We start from the raw sequence: 9,153 nt of genomic DNA, 5'->3' as shown, positions 1-9,153 counted from the left end.
CGCTAGGGATAGTTGAGACTGAAAATCAAGACTGTATTTAGAAATTGGGAAGGAACACATCAGTTGACCGCCACTAATGTGAATTTTAGTGTATTTTTTTGTCTACCAATACAATTAAACACTTAGATTTAGCCTATCTATGTGAAACAATCTAAAAACGTTCAGATATTAGTATGTTAATAAAAGATGTAGCACGTGTAAAGGTTTAGTAACACTTTTAAGTGCCGAAGACTTGCAACCGAATCAGTGAATCGCTTTTGAACGGGTTCATTTAAACGAACCGATTCACTAAAATGAATCGGACTATGCCGCTGAATGGACTGCCTCCCAGAGACGCAAGAGATCTGAGTGGTTTAGTAACCCTTTGTATATAATGCATTTCTTTTTACAGTTTTGCCTTAATACTTATTCCCCCCAGAACATGAACTAATAAGCAGGTTCCTCAGGGTCTTATCAGTTTTAGATACTCTATGTGCTAATGGTCCACTTGGAAACATTTATAATATTTGGCTAATATTCCCCTTGATATTAAGTTTTATGCAGGGTATTTCCTGCATTTCATGATTCCAGCTGTGCTCATGTATTGCATTACTTCTGCGGTAATGATTTATTTCCAAAATAAATAAGTCTTATCCTTTTGTCAAGTGCAGTCAGATGGCATATAAGTTTCCACATGCTTAAAAGAACAATGAGAAGAATTCTCCCACTGCATTACTCATGAAAGCTAATGCATCCTCAGGAAGGAATCTGACTCACTTTGGCTTGCACTGAAAGAAAAGGATGAATCTCAATGGGCGTATTGTACTAAACCACATGTCCATGCAGTAAAATAAGATCCTTCATGCAGCAAACTTTCATTCTCTGGATTAGATACAGGGTCTAAACATGTGCGGCACTTCAGCATGTGTTATTTTTGACAAAAAACCACACACAAAAAAACAGATAAGTCATTTCTGTTCTCTAAGATCCTGATTCTGGCTCGGGATCAAAGTCCCTTAAAAGCGAGTCATTTCAACAGCTCGTATCTCTTCCATTGGGAAACATCAACGTCCCCAAAGCTGTTCACCAAGCTTACAATTAACTTTCATATTTGAAAATCACCAATGAAATCTTGACTACAACTATGACTTAAATTTGTCTGATCGCAACCGGAGCTTCTAACGGCGGCTGCAGTGACGTGTGACTTTACTAGTCAGCGATTGGCTCTTTTATCTAGAAGGCGGGGCTTATTCCGCCATATTGCGCTTTGCACTTTCTCCCGTTGACCTTAGAACCCAAGCAATCCGATTGGTTCAAAACTCGTTTTATGGGTAATCGCTTTAATGCCTGATTACAAATCAGACAAAATCACTTTATAAGCCGTTTAACGACCATTAATGTCTTTTAACTTACATAACGGAAACAATTGATTGCAAAATTAATCATTTATCATCAATAACTATTTGACCTGATGGGCGTTATCCCACTTAAGACTCTTCTCTTCATCCCGCCGGGATCCTCAAAAGCAGGGTTTGCTCCACTCAAACGCGTATCTAACACTCGCACACACTCGTCAACATGTCTGGACGCAGCGGACCCTAAAAAAGAGCTTTTTGTTGTGATATCTGACTGACGTCTGGCATGCGGTTCATTGATGGGATCTTTATTGTAGTGTTTTGATGACCATTATAGACGTGTGCCAGACATAAAGTTCCAGAGAGTTTGTCTGAAAATGATCAGTTTGCTTCATCCAGAGGCAGAATCAATTATTATAATGGGTTATTTTTTATTATGTTGCACAAAGTAAGAATATAAGTTCCCCTCACTTGATACAGTGCTATGCATAACTTTAGACACCCATGCTAAAGTTGACTAAAAAGAGGAATAAAAAATCATCTTTTGGAAATTGAACTTAATGCCTTAATTTAAAAAATGAGGAAAAATCCAACCTTTAAGGACACCAATTTTCTTTGTGAATGAATAATGTATCATAAATAAATAAATATTCTTCCTTAAAATACAGGGTGCATAAGTTTGGACACCCCTATGTTAAATTCCCATAGAGGCAGGCAGATTTTTATTAATAATAAAGCAAAACAAAAACAGTAAAAGCACATCTTAAAGAGTTACACTTTCCCTTCAGAGAAATATCCTAATATCCTCAAGTGAACAAAAGGCAAAACTTTCTAAGACACTCGATATGGAGCTCATCTTCTGAAATATGTAAACAAAAGTCCATACACCCAAATACAATCCAGGCACAGAATATTTATAATAACAGTCAGTTAACAGAGAATCACATTCATTATATGGTGTAGAAAGTTTCAGCCAGTGACAATATTTTTAAGACACAAAACATTTTTTCATGTAATTTTAAGCCACACGCCGAATGCTCTCGGTACGATGACACATTTTAATTACATTTTTTTGCATTAAGGTCGTTTAACGTAGTGTGTTTGTGCATTTCTTACAGTCACTGAAACACTGACAGAGGAGTGTGTGTGTGTGCGTATTTCCCTTCACACACTCCTTCATCCGACAGCTGCTTTGCAACATGCAGGGTTGCCAGGTATGCACAACAAAACCATCCCAATCCCAACAATCCCAACAATCCTAAATCTCTGCTGTTTTTTTTTTTTTTTTTGGGGTACATTTCTTTTTTATTTGATTTGATTTTAATCCACTAGATGGCACAAAAACTCACACAGCACTTTTCTAAACATCCATGGTTGACTACGCAACAATGAAGTTCATCTTTATACATATTTATATATTTATACAGCCAGATGTTTGTTGCAACAAGCCGATTATGCTCCAAATAGCTTATATTTAGAAATGTTCAGGTTTTTTTGAAGTAAATCAACAGTTTTGGGGGTCAAAAGTGTCCAGCACTCCCTCATTCCGCTATCGTTCACCAGCATTTATATTTTTTAAACATTTTTTTATATATATACACTCCGCCAAGACCAAAGATATCAAGATTGTCATATCCATTACCATGCCAAACTCTCCGAGAGTTGAGATTCTGTAAATATCACAGTAGCTTAACCCTAATAAACCCTAATAACCCTAATAAACTGACAGGTGACCGGAAAACCAGCACATGTGTGTATAACCCGAGCACCGCAGGGACCCTGGCATCCCGATCGGACATCACCGTCTCTGAGGACATTTCCAGCTCCACTTACTGAACTAAACCCCCCGAGGGAGAATCAGTTCCCCTCACAGACCCTGTTGTGCCTCTTTAAAATCCTGCTCGCGATCTGTGGGTAATACTTAATACTTATACCAACTCTGTGGCGATATATGGGAATTTATAGGTACAAAAAAAAAAAAAAAAAAAGAGTATAAAAGCTGGGAGGAGAAGCTTTGTAAACAGAGGCAGCAGAACACGAGGTTGCTTCGATGTTAGTGGGTAAATCTTATACATTTACATTTAATCATTTAGCAGATGTTTTATCCAGAGAGACTCACAAATGAGGAGAACAATAGATGCAATCAGAACAACAGTACAAGTGCTGTAACAAGTCTCAGTTTAGCACAGTAGCAAGTTTTTCATTTTATTTTATCAGGAAAACAAAACAAATAGAATAGTTTAGAGAATATAAAAGGTAATTGGTGCTGACGAAAGGTGTGTATCTTGAATAGGCTTATGTCTACATGTATGCTAGTGCAATCTATGGGAATTTATAGTACAAAACAAGAGTATAAAAGCAGGGAGGAGAAGCTTCGTAAGAACATGAGGTGTCTTCAGTAGTTGCTTCAGTGTGTAGATCTACGCTCATGTCTTGAGTGTGTGGACGAACAGACCGGTTTAAGAGGAATGTGTTTGAGGACTTCTCCTCAGCCGAGGAAACTCTTGCTTTCGGCACGCGGCAAATGTCAACACGAGCTCCCCTTGCTTTTTACAAGATGCTAAGAGTGCAGAAAGAAAGCTATTTATAACCACAGAACCGTGGTGTGTGTGTGTGTGTGTGTGTGTGTAGAGCTGTGTTGTAATCGCCTCTGAGATCAGATGAATGAGCGCTGTGTGTGTAGTAAAGCCTTCTTTCAGCTCGCTTTTGGAAGATCTTCTTATTGGATGCCGATTCGCGGACGGTTATTCGTTGTGCAACACAAACAATGTGCTCTTTTTCTTTTAATAATACGAGAAAATTAAATGCATAAACGTTCTGGAGAAGATCTGAGAAGTGTTTGCTGGCAGGAATGCAATAACACAACTCTTCTTAAAGGAGAACTCCGGTCAATTTTAACATTGAGCTCATTTTTTTGTACATTTGGAGTGCTGTCAATACAGAGAACAACGACAAAAATCGGTGTTGCCTACACCGAGTTATCCTATTTTTAAAATTTGCACCCTGTTGACTTCAATAGGGCAAGTACTAAACCTGCTTTTTAGCCTCTTAACATCCTTTAAGTGTCATTACAAGTGCACAGAAAATGTGAGTGATTCCTTCCGAGTGAACACGGGTGGATCTGACTGCAGTAGATGTTAGAGATATTAATAAAAATGAAGTTAATTCAGCCAGCGCTCATACCTTTGTTTACATCCTGTTTTCGGTGGAAGGCCATAGTAATCGATTGTCGAGTTCACGCGCGTGATCATTGGTAACTAAACCTATGCGCGTGAACTCGACAATCGATTACTATGGCCTTCCACCGAAAACAGGATGTAAACAAAGGTATGAGCGCTGGCTGAATTAACTTCATTTTTATTAATATCTCTAACATCTACTGCAGTCAGATCCACCCGTGTTCACTCGGAAGGAATCACTCACATTTTCTGTGCACTTGTAATGACACTTAAAGGATGTTAAGAGGCTAAAAAGCAGGTTTAGTACTTGCCCTATTGAAGTCAACAGGGTGCAAATTTTAAAAATAGAATAACTCGGTGTAGGCAACACCGATTTTTGTCGTTGTTCTCTGTATTGACAGCACTCCAAATGTACAAAAAAATTAGCTCAATGTTAAAACTGACCGGAGTTCTCCTTTAAAGGGATATTTCACCCCAAAATGAGCATTTATCCTCCTGAGACCCAGAAAAAAAAAGTTTTTTGAATTTCGTTTTTTTTCTTCATGTCATCACATTGCTAGAGCATAAGAAACAAATGTTATTTATTTATTTATTTTTATTTTGAAAAATGATATTCTATTCATAATCTGTCATTGTTTACTCACCCTCAAGTTGTTCCAAACCTGTATGAATTTCTTTCTTCTGTTGAACACAAAAGAAGATATTCTGATGAATGTGAGGAAACCAAACATGGACCGATGGACCCCACAGTATTTATTCTTTCTTTCTATGGAAGTCAATGGACCAGAAACTGTTTAGTTGCCAATATTATTCAAATTATCTTCTTTTGTGTTTAACTGAGGAAAGAAATTCATACAGGTTTGGAACAACGTGTGAGTGAGTAAATTATAACAGAATTTTCATATTTGGGTGAACTATCCCTTTATTTGGGTTCAGTTAATGTCTACAGCACTGATGGTTAATACGCTTTCGCCTTTTTTTCATTTCACATATTTTAGTCATCATCATAAATTAGGTATCTTTCGAAAGCTTGCAAACTAAAAAAAAAAATCATCCTGTGAAAACCGTTTTGAAATTGGATGTTGTGTTACCATGGAAAGGTACTCTAAATTATTTTAACAGGCTCCTCCCCTAGTGGGCGTCGCCAGATAAAAATAAAATAAAAATTTAACTACTCTATGATAGGGATGGCGATACGATACCACTTATTTTGGTTTCGATACGATACCGATACTTTCAAGGCCAGTACCGCCGATACCGATACGATACCTAAACTGAACTGAAATTTCTTAAATTATTGAATTACTAAGAGTAAAATGGGTAATGATACCCACTTAACATTATATTTTAACATTCAATACGCCTTAATTCGAAGTTATTGGAACACATGGATAAAATGTTTACTTGTAGTGATAACCATGGAAATCTACAGAAAAATGATAGGCCTAGTTGAGCTATGGTCGCTGTAATGCTCATTTTCATAAGAGACAGATAGTGGGATAGTGAAGGGAAAGTGGACGGATAGTGAAGGGAAAGTGAAGGGATAGTGAAGGGAAAGTGAAGGGATAGTGAAGGGATAGTGAAGGGAAAGTGGAGGGATAGTGGAGGGAAAGTGGAGGGATAGTGGAGGGAAAGTGGAGGGATAGTGGAGGGATAGTGGAGGGATAGTGAAGGGAAAGTGAAGGGAATAGTGAAGGGATAGTGAAGGGAAAGTGAAGGGAAAGTGGAGGGATAGTGGAGGGATAGTGGAGGGAAAGTGGAGGGATAGTGAAGGGATCGTGAAGGGATAGTGAAGGGAAAGTGAAGGGAAAGTGAAGGGAAAGTGAAGGGATAGTGAAGGGAAAGTGAAGGGAAAGTGGAGGGATAGTGCAGGGATAGTGGAGGGAAAGTGGAGGGATAGTGAAGGGATAGTGAAGGGAAAGTGGAGGGATAGTGGAGGGATAGTGAAGGGAAAGTGAAGGGATAGTGAAGGGAAAGTGAAGGGATAGTGAAGGGATAGTGAAGGGAAAGTGGAGGGATAGTGGAGGGAAAGTGGAGGGATAGTGGAGGGAAAGTGGAGGGATAGTGGAGGGATAGTGGAGGGATAGTGAAGGGAAAGTGAAGGGAAAGTGAAGGGAATAGTGAAGGGAAAGTGAAGGGATAGTGAAGGGATAGTGAAGGGAAAGTGGAGGGATAGTGGAGGGAAAGTGGAGGGATAGTGAAGGGATAGTGGAGGGATAGTGGAGGGAAAGTGGAGGGATAGTGAAGGGATAGTGAAGGGAAAGTGGAGGGATAGTGGAGGGATAGTGAAGGGAAAGTGAAGGGATAGTGAAGGGAAAGTGAAGGGATAGTGAAGGGATAGTGTAGGGAAAGTGAAGGGATAGTGAAGGGAAAGTGAAGGGATAGTGAAGGGAATAGTGAAGGGAAAGTGAAGGGATAGTGAAGGGATAGTGAAGGGAAAGTGGAGGGATAGTGGAGGGAAAGTGGAGGGAAAGTGGAGGGATAGTGAAGGGAAAGTGAAGGGATAGTGGAGGGATAGTGAAGGGAAAGTGAAGGGATAGTGAAGGGATAGTGTAGGGAAAGTGAAGGGATAGTGAAGGGAAAGTGAAGGGATAGTGAAGGGATAGTGTAGGGAAAGTGAAGGGATAGTGAAGGGAAAGTGGAGGGATAGTGGAGGGAAAGTGGAGGGATAGTGGAGGGATAGTGGAGGGATAGTGGAGGGATAGTGAAGGGAAAGTGAAGGGAAAGTGAAGGGAATAGTGAAGGGAAAGTGAAGGGATAGTGAAGGGATAGTGAAGGGAAAGTGGAGGGATAGTGGAGGGAAAGTGGAGGGATAGTGAAGGGATAGTGGAGGGATAGTGGAGGGAAAGTGGAGGGATAGTGAAGGGATAGTGAAGGGAAAGTGGAGGGATAGTGGAGGGATAGTGAAGGGAAAGTGAAGGGATAGTGAAGGGAAAGTGAAGGGATAGTGAAGGGATAGTGTAGGGAAAGTGAAGGGATAGTGAAGGGAAAGTGAAGGGATAGTGAAGGGATAGTGAAGGGAAAGTGGAGGGATAGTGGAGGGAAAGTGGAGGGAAAGTGGAGGGATAGTGAAGGGAAAGTGAAGGGATAGTGGAGGGATAGTGAAGGGAAAGTGAAGGGATAGTGAAGGGATAGTGTAGGGAAAGTGAAGGGATAGTGAAGGGAAAGTGAAGGGATAGTGAAGGGATAGTGTAGGGAAAGTGAAGGGATAGTGAAGGGAAAGTGAAGGGATAGTGAAGGGAAAGTGAAGGGAAAGTGAAGGGATAGTGAAGGGAAAGTGAAGGGAAAGTGGAGGGATAGTGGAGGGAAAGTGGAGGGAAAGTGGAGGGATAGTGAAGGGAAAGTGAAGGGATAGTGGAGGGATAGTGAAGGGAAAGTGAAGGGATAGTGAAGGGAATAGTGAAGGGAAAGTGAAGGGATAGTGAAGGGATAGTGAAGGGAAAGTGGAGGGATAGTGGAGGGAAAGTGGAGGGAAAGTGGAGGGATAGTGAAGGGAAAGTGAAGGGATAGTGGAGGGATAGTGAAGGGAAAGTGAAGGGATAGTGAAGGGATAGTGTAGGGAAAGTGAAGGGATAGTGAAGGGAAAGTGAAGGGATAGTGAAGGGATAGTGTAGGGAAAGTGAAGGGATAGTGAAGGGAAAGTGAAGGGATAGTGAAGGGAAAGTGAAGGGAAAGTGAAGGGATAGTGAAGGGAAAGTGAAGGGAAAGTGAAGGGATAGTGGAGGGATAGTGAAGGGAAAGTGAAGGGATAGTGAAGGGATAGTGTAGGGAAAGTGAAGGGATAGTGAAGGGAAAGTGAAGGGATAGTGAAGGGATAGTGTAGGGAAAGTGAAGGGATAGTGAAGGGAAAGTGAAGGGATAGTGAAGGGAAAGTGAAGGGAAAGTGAAGGGAAAGTGAAGGGATAGTGAAGGGAAAGTGAAGGGATAGTGAAGGAATAGTGAAGGGATAGTGAAGGGAAAGTGAAGGGATAGTGAAGGGATAGTGAAGGGATAGTGAAGGGATAGTGGAGACAGATGACGTTTGTTGTGAAGGGATAGTGGAGACAGATGACGTGTGCGACAGATGACTGGAGTCGTATTTCAGCGTCCCACAGCAGTAAATGGATGAACATCCGTTGCTAAAGCTGCAAGAAATATGACACAATTCCTCAGGCCTTGCGCAATACCAATTTACAGTCTTCTTTCTATCGCTAAGAGCTTCTCTTAAATGACTAATTGTCAAAATTAGGCAAAGGAACAAGGTTGTGTGATGTGACCTTACAAATGTAATATTATAAACTTGTTTGTACTTTCGCCGCTTGATGCACACACTGGGATCTGAAGCAAAACTGTTGAGAATCGAAATATCTATAACTGTTCCATTTGGGATATTTATGAGACATTTATCAAAATGGCATAAATAACTGTGATATTGGCAGAAAAACAACAACGTTATTTTCTTGAAAGTGGTTTTCTCTTGGGCTGGAGGAAACAAAAGCGGCTTCTAAGAGTAATTCATGTGTGCTTTTGCATCATGGATGAACTAATTCATTTTTGGACCACTTCTAAATCAGTGAAACACTTCAAAAGGTTACAACTTTACGAATAGTGATAATTTTGTGTCCAAAGGGGAAACTCCTACAAATGCATATGCAATAAGC

This window comes from Squalius cephalus, assembly GCF_949319135.1.
Source record: "Squalius cephalus genome assembly, chromosome: 3".
NCBI classification, from domain to species: domain Eukaryota; kingdom Metazoa; phylum Chordata; class Actinopteri; order Cypriniformes; family Leuciscidae; genus Squalius; species Squalius cephalus.
This window is presented reverse-complemented; position numbering follows the sequence as displayed.